General features: G+C 39.1%; 1 long non-coding RNA gene across 1 annotated transcript in view; it reads left to right on the top strand.

The window, feature by feature from the left end:
• Positions 1 to 14,934, top strand: part of LOC104871942 — a 40,037-nt gene extending 25,103 nt beyond the window's left edge. The window contains exon 3 of the long non-coding RNA XR_783006.1: positions 14,786 to 14,934. This is a non-coding gene — a long non-coding RNA (uncharacterized LOC104871942). The remainder of the gene's footprint in view (positions 1 to 14,785) is intronic.
• The last annotated feature ends 3,202 nt before the right edge of the window (positions 14,935 to 18,136 follow it).

Below are 18,136 nucleotides of genomic sequence, written 5' to 3'. Positions count from 1 at the left end.
TCTCTCTCTTTTGTTTTTGGTACTAGGGATCGAACTCACAAGGCAAGAACTACTGACCTAAGTACTTGGCTCTGGATTTCTCTTTTGTAATTATTATTATTATTATTATTATTATTGTTGTTGTTGTTTTTTTTGTACCGGGGATCAAATTCAGGACCTTGTGTTTGCAAAGCAGGTGGCGGAACCATTGAGCTAAATCCCCGGCCCTCTTTTTTAATTATTGATAAAACAAATAAACAGAAAATTCAGCAAAAATATAGAACTGAACAACTACAATGTAGAACGTGAAGCAACTACATTTAATTGACACTAAACAGCATTCTATGCTACAACAAAATATACACTTGTTCTAAGGATAAATAGGTTTATTAAGATAAATTATATCCAAAGTCACAGAACAAACATTAATCAATATAAATGAATTTAAATCATATGAAGATTTTTCTTTGTCCTTAATACAATTAAACTACAAAGTGAACAACAGAAATATAAGTGAAAAATCTCTAGGCATCAAGAATTTAGCTCAGTGGTGCTGGTGTATGCCGGGCAAGTGCAAGGTCCTGAGTTCAACCCCTGGCACCAGAAAAAGAAAGAAGGAACGAAAGGAAGGAAGGAAGGAAATCTCTACATACTTAGAAATTCAATAAAACATTCAGCCATACATCAGAGGAAATTTCAAGATAAATTTGAAAATATTTTAAATTGAGGAATCGAAAATATTACATATTAAAATGTGTGAGATGATGCTACAGCAGCACTAGAGGAAGATTTATAGCACTAAAATGCTTTCATCAAAAATACAAAAGTTTCCAAATCAATAATCTAAAGTTGCAGCTAAGAAAGAAAAACCAAAAGCAACATAATCCAAAGCCAGAAGGAAGGCAGTAAAAAAAGATAAGATCTTTAGCCCATTTTAAAGTTTGGGTTATTTGGGGTCTTTTGGTATTGAGCTGTTTTGAGTTCTTTATATATTTTTGTTATTAACCCTTACCAGCTGTGTATTCCCCACCCCCAGGAAAAAAAAAATGGGCTGGGTATATGACTCATTGGTAGAGTACTTACCTAGTATGTGCAAATACTTTCTCCCATTCTGTAGGCTGCCTTTTTTATTCTGTTGTTTTCTTTGCTGTTGTTGGACTTTTGATATTCATATTTATTTTTCCTGAATGTACACACAGATTTATGGATCAGTGATAGATTTCCTTTTACAATCTCAGGAAGAACAACTGCAAGAGAAATGTGGTAGCTTTGGGTCTCACATCCAGCACCACTGGAGAGCCAGATGGAAAACAGCACCCTGTGCAAGTGGAAGGGTTTGCTGTGAGTTGCTGAGAAATAAACAAAGAAAGCCAAACAAAGCAAAGAGACCACTTTCCCCTCTCTCCTTCCGAGTATCATTGGAAATCAGATGGAAGGATTTTTACCGTTCCCTCTTGACATGAAAATAAATCTCTGAGATAAAAGGTAAATCCAATGTATTCAGTTTTATATCTCAGAAATGACTGTAAGGCTTTCAGCTTCTTACTGCCAGAGTTTGGTCTCTTTGGAATGATCTATCTCATCAATTGTAAGTTGCTTTCTATGCTTGCTGTCTACAATCTTATAAGAACTTTACAATATCATGAGCAGACTGATCAGTCCTACATCACGTGAGCGCGTGTAGGACACACACACACACACACACACACGCAAGCCCCAGATAACCAGACCATGTCTGAATCTATATGGTATAACAGGAAACTCATAAAGTCACATTTGAAGTATTCTCATCAGTAATCAACCTGAATCTGGTCAAGCCTTTACACCTATCAATTTGATTAAAAGGGTGAGTGGTAGAAGAATATGTTGAATGATGACACAAAGATGCAGTTAGACCAAGTCCTAGAAAATTTTATAGGATGAATTATTTGGTCTCTACAACAAATAAATAGCAAGAAAAAAAGTGAGAGGGGAACTTTTAAAAAGAGACTCAAAAGATGTTGACCAATGGAGTATGTACACCTAATTTGGATTCTGATCAAATATGTGAACTGGAAAAAAGAAAACACAAGATGGTTACGTGGCTCGGAGAGAGATAGAGTACTTACCTACCACGTGCAAGACCCTGCGTTTGACTCCCAGCAACACACACACACACACACACACACACACACACACAAAGCTATTTATACACAATAAGGAAATTTGAACGTTGGCTAAATATTGGATGTGAGATAACAATATTGTGGTATTTCCTTTTGAAATAAGAGTTCTTATCTCCTAGCTATATGCATGTAAATATTTATAGATGGAAATATGACACTTGAGATTTTTAAAAAAATAATTGGCAATCTAGAGAAAGTGGGGGAAGTACAATATAAAAAGGATTTGCCATGTGTTGATAATTATTCTTCCTACTTTATATGTGTTTGAAAATGTCCATAATGAAAGATTTTTGATTTGAAAAAGCAAGGTCCAAGAAGATAGGGACCTTACTGCTTTCTCTCCGACTGTGTTAGTTTTTCTAGGGTTGCCATCACAAAGTACCATGGACTGGTGGATTTAACAATGGAAATTCATTTTCTCACAGTTCTGGAAGTTAGGATTTGTGATCAAGGCATTGTCAGGCTTGGTTCCTTTTAAGGGCTGTAAGTAAGAATCTGTTCCTGCTCTCTTCTTGGCTTGTGGATGGGTATTAACCCTTTGTATCTTCACATAATCTTTTTCTATCCAAATTTTCATTTTCTTATAGTCACCAGGCACAGTGGATTAAGACCTGATTTTAACTTAATTTTCCTGCAAAGACCTCACCTCCGAACACAGCCACCCTGGGATACTAAGAGTTAGGACTCCAACTCATGAATTTTAGGGGACATAATCCGGCTCATAACACACCCAGTACCATTCTGGAAAAGAGAGGGGTTACAATCACTGTTATCAAATAAATGAATGACAGTAAGAAAGCAGCAGCTGGGCAGCCAGACTGTACTGCCTGGGCCTTCCTCTGTTCTTAATGTCTTTTCCTAGCCACAGTTGTAAGGATGGGGGACCTTGTCCCCATGTCTGTAGGCATGTTTGTAGCAGTGGGTAACGGCTGTCAGGACAGTAGTGGAGAGCCCACAAGCAGAAGCTTGGGCATTATGGGTACTGCAGTTGTGACTGGCTCTTCCCTGTGCTTTACGGAGACACAGACTTAGCAAGAAGCAAGATATGAGACAAGACCAAGTACACTGCCCCAGGCAGGGTCAAATAGGGCCAATTAGAGCCCCGCACTCTTCAGACTGCTTTCCTCAACCACAATGGCAACTTAAACTAATGATTACTTAGACCAGCTGTCTCACAAAGGTGAGGGGAGACAGGAGTTATGAAGCTCTTAAAATGCTTGAAAGCCAATAAAGCCTCTGTGAGATGGCTTTAAACATTAATAACAAATGAAACTAGAACATTTCTATAATAAAGAATGCAAAATAGAATTCTTTTAGTCTCTAATACATTTAACCACTTAATGTGGACCCATTATTCCTTTTTCTGCCTATGATGTAAAAGAGTAAGAGAAAAATTATTCAGTTGAAAGTTATTGAATACTTGTGACCTATTTAAAAATTATATTTAATACATCAAAGTTAGCCAATTATAATAATATTAAACATTTTAAATAAATGCTATTGCGTCAAGTTATTTCTTTTCTTTCCTTTTTGATTTCTGGCTCACAAATCTTACAAAAGCACTTTTACTTTTTAAAATAATTTTTCCTAATTATAAAGGTAATACATATTCATTGTAGAAAATTTTCAATAGGAAAAGATCGAAAAATATTTAACTTTATTCTCAGAAAGACCAACTATCAACCTCAGTGAAATTTCTTGCTGTCATTCATTGAAATATTCAAGGTAATATGATAATTCTCTATACAGTATTTTAAAACCATTACATGAGTTCACTTATTACAAAAGTTTATTCTTAAATATAGAACGGATTCCAAAATAAACACTTCATTCCAGTTAAAGGTGTCAATAGATTTTTTTTTTTTCTGGAAGCTTAACTGAAGTCACCTCCTGAATGGCAGCAAAACTCGACACTCTCACCAACTCAGACCTATCTCTTCACATTCATTAGCTACTCCAGAGGAAGTCTTCCTACTGGTATCTGCTAGTTACTCCCATCCCAGGGAGAGGAGTGCAGAGTCCCCTCTCTCCCTGCAGGTGCTCCTCTCTCCTCAGATGATGAGGCATTCAGAGATTGTGCAAACTTAGCTCTCCAGCAGGCTTCCAAAAAGTTGTAAATTTAAATTGATTGCCTATTTTTGTTTGTAAGGATGAAAGACCTTTATTCTAGGCTCCTCAGACACTCGGCAGAGACTGTCAGTAAATATGAAGGAGGAATTGTGATAGTGAGCCCAATCCCCCAAAATATCAGAAAGGAATGTGGGAAAATGTCAGTAAGGGGATTATTGGAATCAAAGAATATGGTAAATTAAATGGTGGTGGTATGAGTAGAAGTTGTATGTTTCTTCAACTCAAATGAGGAAATACAGGCTGAAACTTTTTTTATGATAAAAATTGGAGCAATGGAGAGGTATCAAGTGCATGCTTGCATTATGGAATCAGGGCAGGGGATCAAAGTGAGGCATCTCGAAGTTCAGGGATTGTTATTCACTTACTTTCCCTGTTGCCAAGGCCTGCATATCCCCTGCAGCCGCCGCTGCATCCCCATCTTTGAGCCTCAGCAGTTCACAAGAACAAGAACATAATTGGTGGAGCTCAGTGACAACTGAAAATCTGGGCCATCTTATTCAGAAAGTATTTAAATTTCAAAATGACCACAGCAGAACACTGACCCATAAGTCACCCCCAGAGGAGCAGCCTCTTCCAAAGCATTTTTGTGGGGTGTACTGGGGATCGAACTCAGGATCTTGCACTTGTGAGGCAGGCAGTGGAATCACTGAGCTAATCCTTGGCCCTTCCAATGCAACTTTGCAAAAGACTAACACACCTGTGTTATGTTGGAGGGTGGATGATGATATGGTGTAGGGTGGAGATATATATAAAAGAAGAAAGAACCTGGTGGTCCTTCTAACCTGGATGCCCACAACTTCTTACCTGAGGTTTTCAAGGTCACCGACAAGGAGCCTTTTGAGCTTCTCTCTTCTTATTTATTGGAGTCTCTTCTCTGAGATTTCTTAAATCAGTTCTCTCCACATTTTTTTGCCCACTCTTTAAAAAAAATTTCAAATTTCTCATCCATTGTCACCTTTAAATTCTTGTTCCCTATGGATGAAGCTGCTCGTTTGCTTACTATAGTTTAGTGGAGTTTTTAGGGGGAGACACATGCATGGGGTTGATCCACCATTTATGAACTTGGAGAAGTACCAATGAAGAGGCACCACAAAAAGAAGTAAGGGCTGCTGGGGATTTAGCTCAGTGGTTCTGTTGCCTGCCTTGCAAGCACAAGGACCCAAGTTCAATCCCTGGTACAAAAAAAAACCCAAAAAACAAAACAAAACAAAAAAAAAATGGCCAGCTTGGGAACCAGTCTTCCAGGCTGCTATATCTCTCTACTACTTACCAGCTACAGCACACAGAAATGTTACTTATTCATTTTATGGCTTCATTTCCTTGCTTGCATGACAAGGATACAACAATAGTACTTACTTCATAGAATTGTTATGCAATAAAATGAGTCAGTATCTCAGGACAAAAAAAAGAAAAAAGAAAAAGAAAAGAAAGAGATTTATTGTTGCTATGGCAGACAGAGAGAGAGAGAGAGAAAGGCGAGACTAATGATTGGACTAATGCTCCTAGAAATAGGAACAGCTAATGGAAAACAAGGGAAGGGGCCTTCATAAAGCTTGTGAACTGTACTTCTCATTTTCCTTTTCGTACATGTTGATGACCTGACTTCCCAGGGTGACCTTGGCACAGTCAGGAGAAACTTCTTCCACCTCTGCACTGCCTGCTGAGCTGCCCTCTTTTCTCTCCTCCTTTCCATCTGGGAGTCTAGGTCCAGGCTGGCATGTCTAAAAGATTCAGATCCCACCCTGCCTTCCTAGTTGTGCAGCTCCTGAAGAAGGCTCTCAGCAACTAGGCCCCCAGTGGTGAAGGTGGTGATTCTGGTAAGGGCGCCATGTGAGGTTTTGATTATAGTGACAAAAACTAAGATAATATGCTATTAAACAAGAATATCTTGGCTAAAATAAATAATGTATGCTAAATCAGGTAGAGAAGGCCTTAAGGACAATAGTAATAAGTTCTCTGTCCACTTATATCTCAGCATCTACCTGTATATGGCTCTCCTTTTCTCAAGCTTGTGCATATACAGGAAGCCACTAGAAATTCAGAGCTAGATCCAAACCAGCAGCAGACACTCCACAGTCTTCTGCTGTATTATGGTTTCTGTTTTGTTTTGTTTTGGTACTGGAGATAGAACTTGGGTCCTTGTGCTTGCGAGGCAGGCTGCGGAACCGCTGAGTTAAATCCCTGGCCCTGTATTATGTTTATGTAACATTGTTCGCAGGCCTTGATGTATATGGCAGGAAGTTGGTGCATTGTTTGGAAAGATAAAGGCAGACTCTGTCATATCTAAGAATATTCTTATCTCCTTGGACTTTGAGTGACTATAAGCAAAAGGTGAATAAAATCTAGGAGGGAGAACCAGAGCATAAGAGAGTTCTGTCTGCCCAGACCTTTGATCTTAGTTCCACCAGGCCAGCTCTGAAATGAGCCCTGTTACTCAGGTGCACTGGAAATACCCTTTTTTATTTTTAACCTTTCTTTGGGGGCGGGGTACCAGGAATCAAACTCAGGTCCTTGCACTTGTGAGGCAGGGCACGGCACCACTGAGCTAAATCCCGAGCCGTTGGAAATACTCTTAAGCAAAGAAAATTTACTGTACTGCACCTGAATAAACAAAAGACTCAAGATACTATCCTCACTGCCCCTTAATCAAAAGCCTGTTCTCTTCTTAAAGGGGATATTCATTCTTCTGAGTTCATATTTTCCTTGTTAAAAGAGCAATTTTATAATTGTTCTGGTGCCTTTTGAGAGGAGGAAAAATTCCCGAATACATTAGAAGAAATAATACACTCCTCAGAAAGAAGAGAACCTAGGAAATGTGAGATTCTGAGGAAATGAGTAAGACTAAAGTCTGTACCAAAATGTTGTTGTCTAGAACCAAAAAGTAGTAGTAAAGAAGGAGAAAGTGAAGAATCAATATAGTATGAAGAGGCTGGGCCTGGTGGCGCACGCCTGTAATCCCAGCACTCAGGAGGCTGAGGCAGGAGGATCACTGTGACTTTGAGACCAGCCTGGGCTACATAGTGAGTTCTAGGTCAGTCTCAACTACATAGTGAGACCCTGTCTCAAGAAAACAAAACAATATATATATATATATATAATTAGAAAATCACAACTGAATTAGAATCTACAAAAACTTCTGGGAAAGAAACATAGGTGAGAGAGAGGTCGGGGGAGGGAGGGAGGAGAGGAGAGGAAAGACAGATACAGGCAATGTACAGGGTCTGTGCCACCTTCCTAGAGTTGGATGAATCTTTTTTTTGTTTTGTTTTGTTTTGTTTTTTGAGACAGAGTCTCACTATGTAGTTGTGTCTAGCCTGGAACTCACTATGTAGCCCAGGTTGGTCTCAAACTCACAATGATCCTCCTGCCTCAGCCTTCCAAATTCTGGGATTAAAGGCATGTGCCACCACACCTGGCCAAGTTGGATGAATCTTATGCCAGATCCACTCACAGATGTTACAAGTGCTGATTTAGAAAAAGACAAGTGGCATTGCTTAAAGAGATCAGAAATAAATTTTAATATTTATAAATTATTAGGCAGGAGACTGAAAGCCTAAGAATTTAAGTGTCATTTTTGCAAGCTGTCTACATGGGATTTTGTCCCACACTAACAATCACTTCTTCAGCTCTCCAAACTCTAACTGAGTATCTGTGTTAGTTACTTTTCTCTCATTGCTGAGACAAAATACCCAACATCCAAAATGAGAGGGGAAGCGGTTTATTTGACTTACAGTTCACAGAAGTTTCGGTCCATAATCTGGCCCCCAGGCTGGGATGGCAAAGAAACATTGCAGAGGAGAAACAACAGGGCATGCACTAGGCAGCAAAGGCAACAAGGGGAATTTAACAGCATCTCCCTGCACTTTTTATCTTATTTAGACTTAGGGTGGGTAGCACTCACACCCTTAATTCAGCTTCACATACTCTAGATCAAGCCTACGACCACATGAGGCTTTGAGGGGACATCTAGACCCTAACCATAACATTACGCCCCTGGCCCCCAAAAACTCATATGCTATCCTTTATACAAAAGGCATCGAGTCCATCTTTAAGAGTCAAAGTCCTAGATCCTAATTAGGATAATTAGCAATGTGAAATAGGAAGAAAAGGGCTAAGGTGTAGGGAAAGTGGGAAGTGTAGGGGAAAGGGAATAAGGGAAAAGAAAAAAATACGAGAAAATGAAAAAATGGAAATAAAGTGTTTGTAAATGGGGAGGGAAGGAGGGGGTGAAGGGAGGGCAGGGACAAGGGGAAAAAATGAGAACCAAGACCTATCATGTAAAGGTACAAGATCCCAATAATGAATGTAACTGTACTGTATACCTAAAATGTACCAATCAATTCAATAAAAAGAAAAAAAAAAAGAGTCAAAGTCCTAACAATTTCAGCACTGCTGAAAAGTCCAAGTCCTAAGTTTTCTCTGAAGGATGTGGATTTAGCTCAGAGGCACCCTGCCTTCCTTGCAAGTGCAAGGTCCTGAGTTTGATCCCAGTACTGAAAAAATCAAATCAAAACACAAAGTTCCCTCTGAGATTTAAGACAAACTCTTAGCTACAAGCCCCTGTACAAATGAAAAGAAAGTCAAACGCTTCCAACATTCAACGGCACAAGATAGACATCACCATTCCAAAAGGTACAAAGAGAAAGATACAAAGGAATTGACCCAAGTACATCCAAAACCCAGCAAGGCAAACATTAAGACCTCTAGTGCCATGTGCAGCATCCGAGGCAGTCTGTGGTAAGTTGTAAACTCCAAAAGGCTTGGGTGATTCCTCCCCTATAGCACTTCCAGTGGTGGTAGCTCCCATGGCTTCTCGCTTGGGCCAACTCTGCTCTCTCCTTAGAACTTTCCTCCAGATAATCCACGCTCCTGGCTTCTCCAAACTTCTGGGGTCTCTACTCTACCTTTGGCTTCATACTCATAGCTTCACACAGGTAGGGGCACCCTACCTGACCTCTCAGGCCTTCTTCTGAAATCTGGGTGGACGCCTTCCTGACCCCACAACTCTTGCTTTCTGCATGTGCCTAAAACTAGCACTGGGTGGATGATGCCAAGGTCTGCTACCAGCTAGAGCATTAGTAGCCAGTCTTCCCTCTCCTTGACTGTAAGGGTCCAGTGCCTATAAACCAAATCCTGAGGAACAACTTCCCTAAGCCAACATTTTGAAACAACTTCCTTAGGCTGCCGCCATTTTGGAACAACTCCCCTAGGCTGCCATCATTCTGGAACATGGTACAGCTAGCACGATTTTGGAACCTGGTTCTCTAGGGCTTTCTTCTCAAAGCAAATTCCTTCACCTTTATAACTCTGGGGCTGTAAATAGAGGAGTTCTGCTGCTTCCTATGGTGCACTCAGGCCATCTTTTCTATTCTCCCATTCCTTCTCAGCAATCACAAGCTCCTCTGCTTTATCTTTGCAGTCCACAATTTCACTGGTGCTTCCTTTCTGATCAAATTAAAAATATTTTAAATCCTTCTGCTGGGCTTTTTGCTCTTAATTCTCAACATAGATCTGGCTAAAAGCTCCCAACATTAGCCATGCCACTGCCTCAATATTTAACTGCCTTGAAATATCTCCTGCAAGATTAATAAGTCCACCTCTCCTAAACTCAGTCTCAGCAAAGTCTCTGAATGTGAAAAAAATGCAGACAAACTTTCTGCCAAGCCATAACACATATCATCTGGAGTCCAACAACCAATGCAGTCCTTTTTCCTAGCAGAAAATTACATAGCCTGGTCTTTACAGCTTTCTGGTCTTAACTCTTCCCCTTTCCACAAGCCAGTTCCAAAGGCTTTGGAGCCACATGGCCTGTCTGGTACCAAATTTCTGTGTTAGTTACTTTACTCTCATTGCGGACACAAAATACCCAACATCCAAAGTTAGAGGGGAAGGCATTTATTTGGCATATAGTTCATAGAGATGACAAAGAGTTATGGCAGAGCAGAAAACATGGTATGCACAAGGAAGCAAAGGCAACAAGGGGAGTTTAACAGCGTCTCCCTGACCTTTTTGTCTTATTCAGACTTAGTGTGGGTAGCACTCACACCCTTAATCCTAGAGCCCTTGAGCTGAGCAGTGCATCATGAATCAATTCCAGCTTCATACTTCATCAAGCCTATGACCACATGAGGCTTTGGGGGGACATCTAGATCCAAACCATTACAGTACCCTACAATTTGATTCAATTCAATTCTGACACCATCTACCTAGAGGTAACGTTAATCTAACAGGTTGTGGGCTCAGTCTTACATGAATGCCCCTGTTTCAGATGCTTGTTATCAGTCTCAGGTTGTCACCTAAAGATCTGACCAACCAGGTATAAATTAGAGGTTTTCATATCACTTCTTCATATTTGATGCTTTGCTCTCACAGCTCACAAAATTCAGGGAAACATGCACTTACATTTGATTATTCACATATCCTTACTAGAAAGAATGCTACAAAGGAGAGAGGTGAACACAGGACAAGGTCAGAGAGAGTGCTAAGCATAGGAGAGCCTGCCTCTATTGACTTAAGTGAATACCATTTCTCTTGTACAAGGTTCTATTCACCACCCCAGAAGTTTTCAGATTTTATTATTTAGGATTTTTATAGAGGTTCTATTACAGGAATATGATTGGTTAAATACTCGGTCATTTGACTGAACTCAGTCTTCAGCCCCTTTTCCATCCAAGAAGGTAAATCAGTAGGACTGAAAGTTCCAACATTTTAATCACTACTGATTCCTCCAGCAACTAGTGCCCTTCTTGAAGCTATCTAAGGTCTACCAACCACCAGTCACTTATTAATATACAAAAAGATAGGAAACTCCAACCAACATCAAATACTATACCAAAGATGCTCCTATCACTCAGGAATTTATAACCTTTACATTCAGAAAAAAGCTCATGGGCTGGTGATATAGCTCAGTGGGAGAGCACTTCCATACCCTAGAAAGGCCTGGGTTTGATTCCCTCACTGCAAAATTAATTTGGAAATTCTATCTCAGGAATTGATGGGTAAAGATCAGATACATATTTCTTATTACACCACAGAGAATTTTGGAGAGAAATACAGGAGGGATTTTTTTTTAACAGAGGATATGAAGACATATGGGACATTAGCATAAAGGCTCAAATGTGAAGTTCTAAGCCATTATGTGGATACCACAAAAAAAGGAGGAACATCAGGCTGGTCCAGAGACTAGCTGAACTACTTAGGAGGATTTTAAAAAGTATATAAGTATTGTTAATGATTTTTAAGTAGAGTATAAAGATGAGCACAGAATGATTCAAATGTCTACCATACAAATAAATCATAATATTAAACAATACATAATTTATATGCTTGTAAGAAAATTTGAAACAGTACCTGAGGAGATTTCGTAAAAAATGTGGAAGAGGATTGATCAAAAACAAGGATGGTGTCTAAAGAAGAAATAAGAGGGCAGAAGATTCTCAGTGAATCTTGTGAGGAGCAATGAGAAACAAAATACTCATGGCCTTAGTTTCCTCAATGTACAGGGCATGGCCAATAAGGTAAGTTCAGTTTTAACTAATTAAGACTGATATGATGGAATTCATAAGCAAGATAAAGGGAGTGGAGGTGTAGCTCAATTGCTTAGCATGTGCAAGGCCCTTACTTCAAAACCAACATTACTAAAGTAGATTGTGAGGTAAAGGTACCTTTCATCAAGAGAAGCACGTATCAGGTAGCATATCAAGAAAACATACAGCAATCCTTATGAAGAGAGGGGGTACTTATCAAGTACATAGAATGTTCCAGAAACTGTTCTGGGTGACAGAATCTGACACTTGCTGTCAAGGAGTTCATAGACTGCTACGGATCATTCAGGTCTGTACAATCACTGCTTCTCCCCAAAACACAGGAGTTTGGCAAAACTGGCTCTGAGGAAATGAGGGAGCCTCATAGCCCTCAAATCATCTCATTGTGTTTAGGCACGTTAGGGTCTTCATATGAGCAAGAGGGGAGAGAGAATGAAATGAGACAATAGACAACATTTTCTTTGTTTTTTGAAACAGGGTCTCACTATGTAGTTGAGACTGATCTGGACCTCACTAGGTGGCCCAGGCTGGTATTGAACTCACAGCGATCCTCCTGCCTCAGCTTCCCGAGTGCTGGGAATTAGACAACATTTTCATGCTGTTTCATTCCCAGGCCATCCTTGACTTCTTTCCTCCCAGCTGGTTCCCTAGAAACCAACCTTATCTGAGTTGAAGAAAGGAAGGGGTAGTAGTTATGCTCTCAGTCTAAGGAGGTTGAGAGAAAAAACTTGTGTCTAAAAGAAAAAATTTTGACTTTTAAAGATCCATTTTCCCCTGTCAGTTACAAGCCTATAATCTTACATTGCTTTTAGAATTCAATCAAGGGTAATGGAAATACATCAAATATAATATATTGTTCTAGTAAGACCATAAAGGCATAACCACAAAACAAAACAAAAACTGTCATTCTCTGAAAGCTCTGATATGCAGTCAGCTTTTTAAAAATATATGGAAGAGCCAGGGATTTAGCTCAGTGGTGCTCTGCCTGCCTGGCAAGTGCAAGGTCCTGAGTTCAATTCCTGGTACTGGGAAAAAATAATTTAAAATGTGCAGAAGATGGAAAGGAAGGAGCAGAACCAAGGAAGACTTTGCAAAGTTAGACATTAGGAAGAACAATGCAGAAATAGAGATGGGGCTTGAATTTCTTCCTTAAGTAGCTATCTTTATTGAACTATAGCATACATAGTTAAAAGCACATCATTCACAACTGCACTGCTCATGTTCACAAAATGAACACACCCATGTAACCAGCATCCAAATCAAAACACAAAACATTGCCTGCATCCTGAGAAACATCTTTATATCTCCTTTCAATCATTACACCAAAACACTGCAATCTCCCCTAGGCTAACTACTAACATCACATTTAATACTACAGTTTTGCCAAAAGCAGTTCACTTTCTTTTTTATTTATTTTTATTTATTTGTTTGTTTGTTTGTTTGAGACAGGGTCTCACCATGTAGTTGAGACTAACCTGGAACTCACTATGTAGCCCAGGCTGGTCTCCAATGCACAGCGATCCTCCTGCCTCAGCCTCCCAAGTACTGGGATTACAGGTGTGCTCCATCACACCAGGCTCTCACTTTATTTTTTAAAAAATTACTTTGCTAAGGTATTAATTTGTAAATCAAGATAATAAATATTTCCATCACCCCTGAAAGTTTCCTATGTTCCTCTCTAATCGATCCCTCCTTCTACCCCTTCAATGGGCATTTTCTGATTGTCAATACTATATACTATACTAGTTTGCATTTTCTAGGACTTTATACAAATGGGATCATGCATTAAATACCTATTTTTAAAATCTATCTTCTTTTCAGTCAGTGTAATGATTCTGAGATTCATCCATGTTCATGAGTGGTGTGGTCCTTCTGTTGATGAACAGTACCCTAATGCATGGATATATCACAGTTTGTGTATATATTTGCCTCTTGACACATTTAGGTTGTTTACAAGTTTATGCTATTCCATATAAAGTTGCTATGAAAAGACTATGTGACCATATCTTTATATAAATATGAGCTTTCGCTTTTCTTGGACAAGTTCCACTAAGAGTGGGATGGCTGAGTCATATTGTGTTTACCTTTATAAGGCACTGCCAAACTGTCTTCCAAAGTGGTGTGTGATTTTATAATCTCAGCAGCAATCTATGAGAATGTCAATTACACCACATATTCACCCATATCTGGGATTATCAGTCCTTTAAGTTTTTAGTCATTCTAATGGATGTGTAGTATCGTCTTGTAAGTTTAATTTGTATTTTCCTGATCGCTAGTGATGTCAAGCCTTTGTTTATGCTTTTATTCATCATTTATATATCTTTTGTGAATTATCTGAGTTTTTTAAAATGCCAAGATCATCAAAAGGGACTTAAGTGTTCCAAGTGAAGAGAAGTGATTGCTTCTCAGCCTTTTGGCTAAGATCAAGGACAGAGTCAAGAGAAGTGAGAGTGGAAAATAGAGGCACTGTTGTAAGGCAATAAGGACTTTGTTCTCTAACACCTATTCTACTTTTATCTTTGGTTTCCAGAGAAATATAGTGAGGCTAAAATGAGAAAGAGCCGTCCCACAAGTAGGATGAAATACCACCTTCATGAGACAAATTGGAGAGTAAAAAAGGGAGTTAGTGGTCCATGAATATCACTTCTTTCTTTAGAACCTAGAAATTTCAGTTAGACATAGAGCAAGTAACTATCTCTGTTTGTTGAGTAGTAAGAGAATTCCCAGGATGCAGGACATTCAGTGCTACAGCCAGAAAAGACCAGCAGAAACCAGGATATCTTGGTCACTCAAGATCAACCCTTGGCTGTACGAAATGAAGATTATTGTTTCCCAGTCTAATTTGTAGCTAGAGGTAGCCATGTGGTTAGCTTTTAGCCAGTAAAATAAAAGTAAAAATTATCTGTGAAATTCTTGGGCTGTTCACACTGAAGCATATCTCCTTTTTTTTCCTTTCTGTCTTCTCAGTGGCTCAAACAAAAAGGTGAAAAGAAGAGCAGGCGTGCTGTTTTAGCCTGGGAGATGGAAGCTGCCTGTTACAAATGCCACAGCAGTAAGCAAGAAGGACATCCTTGTGGTGTCCTTGTGATTATGCAGCAGCCTACCTAGTTTGTATGTGTGGGAAAAATAAACTATTTTAACTAAGCCCCTGTATTTTAGGTCTCCTTTTTCAGCTGCGTACATTATATAATATATAACAGCACAACCAGGTAGGCTAAATGATTTCAATGGGTCCAAGTAGAAAGTTGTTTTCCTGGTTTAAGTGGGGAAGGTGCAAGAAAACTAGTACTTCTTGAGCATTGCAAGTGCTAAGCACACTACTGCTGGTTGCTTTATACAGGATATTTCATTTGTTCTTTACCAAAAAAAAAAAAAAATCATACCAATAGAGTTTGTTGAAAAAATAATAGGAAACAAGAAAAGTAGATGAAGGCTAAGTTTTTTACTTTCAGAAGAGAGGAGGCATAGTCCTTATATTCCCAACTGATGAGTTTGGTGGAAATCTTGGGTCATTTTTAGAGTGGATTAATAAAGGGTGGTTGGTGAAGAATTAAAAAGGGAGGAGAGAATGCTAAGCCTTAAACAAATGTGGCAAGAACCAACCTTGTTAAACTTGTCTTTGTTTCACTATTTTGAGAGGGTTGCTGTACTGGTAGGTTAGCAATAATGTATTTGCATCAAGTCTATCCATGACAAGAACATCCATGACAGCCATACAGATTTGTTCTAGGTATGAGTAAGTGGATTAATAATTAATTAAGCACTCACCCAAAGGGTCCTGAGTAAGTGTATCAATATCATCTTGGAATGTGCCACGATCTGGCTAAATTTATTAGTGATTTGGATGACTAGATAGTGAAGTACTCATGAAGCTGACAGATGACATGGAACCAAGAAAGATAATAAACATTAATGAAGACAGAATCAGAACCAAAAAATCTTGCTGGCTCGAGTGAGTATTTATGAACTTAGATTTAAAATAAAACAAAAACCTAGCCAGTTTGCATGGGAGAGGGAGAGCCAGGGTACAGCACTTGACAAGAATGCCCAAGGCCCTGGATTCAATCCCGAAGACTGAAAAATAAAAGAAAAACAAGAAAAGGAAAAATAGGATGGGGGAATTAATTTGTAGTAGGAGAAGAATTAGGGTGTTTTAAGTAATAGCTTAAAATGAATCAACAGGGCAAAGTTTGAGCAGTCTGGTCGACTGCATTGCTGGAGTGACAGTCAGCTGTAAGGGGTATGGCTACACTCGCAACGTCTAAACTGGCAGTTTTTGTTTTGTTTTGTTTTGTTTTGTTTTTGCCACATTGCAAATGCTAAAGGAGCACAGCTTAGAGAAGGACAGGAGTAGGTTGACTCTGCCACTTTAGGTGGAGCAACCACTGGAGGGCTAACCTGTGGGCACCCTAACTCTATGTCTATGGACACAGTCTCTTTCTGGCTTCTGTACCTCACTCCTCTTTCCTCTGGCTTCCTGCCTACCCTGGAACTTCAGCATAGCACCCTGTTCCTGTTGTTTGTGTTGACACATTGGCTCTTCCTGCTTCTTTATGCTTTGGAACTCTCTTCCTCATCTGAGACCTTAGTATGCTAGATACTAGATGCACACAAAAATTGAGGTGCTTAAGGTAGGCAGTAGGAATGGTTATGCCCCAAGCATATCCTTATGAAGACTCTTTTCTGACTATGAGGTGCATAAAGATTCAAACCCAAAGTGACAACTCATCTTTATGCTCTTTTCTCCAAATTGTAGAAGTTGCTATGTTTCTGAGAAATAACTGATAGTATGGGACAGTATGTTCTATGCATATGTCATATAAGCTGTATATTATATACCACTGCTATCCTACTAATTAGTCACTATCTAGAGAAAAAGAGCTATTTAAAAATAACCAAGTGTTGAGCCAGGGATTTAGCTCAGCGGCACGATGCCTGCCTTGCAAGTGCAATTCCTGAGTTTGATTCCTGGTACCACAAACAAACAAACAAACAAACCCCACAAGAGTACTTTTGTTCTTTGGAAGCAAATGTTTGTTAATTGCTCCCACTGGCCTTGAACTTGTGATCCTCCTGCCTCAGTCTCCGAAGTAACTAGGATGACAGGCATGCACCACCATGCTCAGCATACTTTTAAAAGCCAAAAAGAAATCCCAGAAATTAAGAAATACAGTAATATTTCAAGAACTAGCAGAAGATCAACTTTTAAAAAAGGATGACATAAACAATAGTATAAACCAACTAGACTTGATGTACCTATGTAGAACATATCTTAAATAATTCTCCCCCAGAAAACAACTAAAACCTCTGAGTAAAAATTTAAAATATATGAATTTGTAAGTATTATAAGTATGAATTTATAAGAACAAGGACAACTCCCAGGACAAAAATGGAATGAAAACTGAAATCCAGGCAAGAAATACAGCATGGCAGTTGGCTCTCTCCTAGAGGCCAGGCTATTTGCTCAACCCTGGCGACCTGAGCTGTCAATGGATGTCCCTTCAGGGTGTGACAAAGAGGAGCTAAAATCTAAAGCCTGTCCAAAGTGCAGGATCTAAAAGGAGATGCTTGCATAAAGTTGGGAACACCAAGAGGTATAATGTGAATGTAATGATAGAGTACAAATAAACTCAGCCTGGAGAAAAAGACAGCAAGGAAACTGCCCCCATAATGTGAAATCCTCAGCAGGATTATACATGGGTTTGGGCCATAAGTCAATCTACCTAGGAGTCTTTAAAAACTTCACTTTAAAAATTTAAGTAGCCTCAGGCACCCTCAGAAGCAAGTCAAATCTTTTAAGAAAGAAAATGCCTTGAAGTCAGAGCACAAAGAATTTCCACAAAGTCTCAAAGAATAGAAGCTCTGTCAAGTATTACAGGATATACAAGAAAACAAGGTAACAGGAGTGAAACTTAGCAGGCAGTAGGCTCAATCTACATAAACTTTAGCTATTGAAATGATCAATACTAAATATAAAGTATGTTTGTTTAGTCTGCATACAGAAATTTAAATGGGAGGCAAAATATGATTAGAGAGAAAGTGCTAATTAAAAATAACCAAGTATAATTTTCAAGGACCAAAAGAAGTTCTAGGAATGAAAAATATAATATCTTAAGAACCAGGTAAAAAATCATTTAAAAATGGATGAGTTAAGACTGTAAGCCAACTAGACCTAATTGGCATGCATACAGCATTTCATCCAGGAACAGCAGAATATACATTACTCCATTCTTCTGAAGAATACACTGTGTATTCTTGGGATAAACCATATGCTAAGGCATAAAACAAGCCCCAATAAATTTTAGGATTCCTTTCTTT

This window comes from Fukomys damarensis, unplaced genomic scaffold, assembly GCF_012274545.1.
Source record: "Fukomys damarensis isolate Sample0158 unplaced genomic scaffold, DMR_v1.0_HiC HiC_scaffold_30, whole genome shotgun sequence".
Taxonomy (NCBI): Eukaryota; Metazoa; Chordata; class Mammalia; order Rodentia; family Bathyergidae; genus Fukomys; species Fukomys damarensis.
The sequence above is the reverse complement of the archived record's forward strand: the minus strand, read 5'-3'. Positions and strand labels throughout refer to the sequence as shown.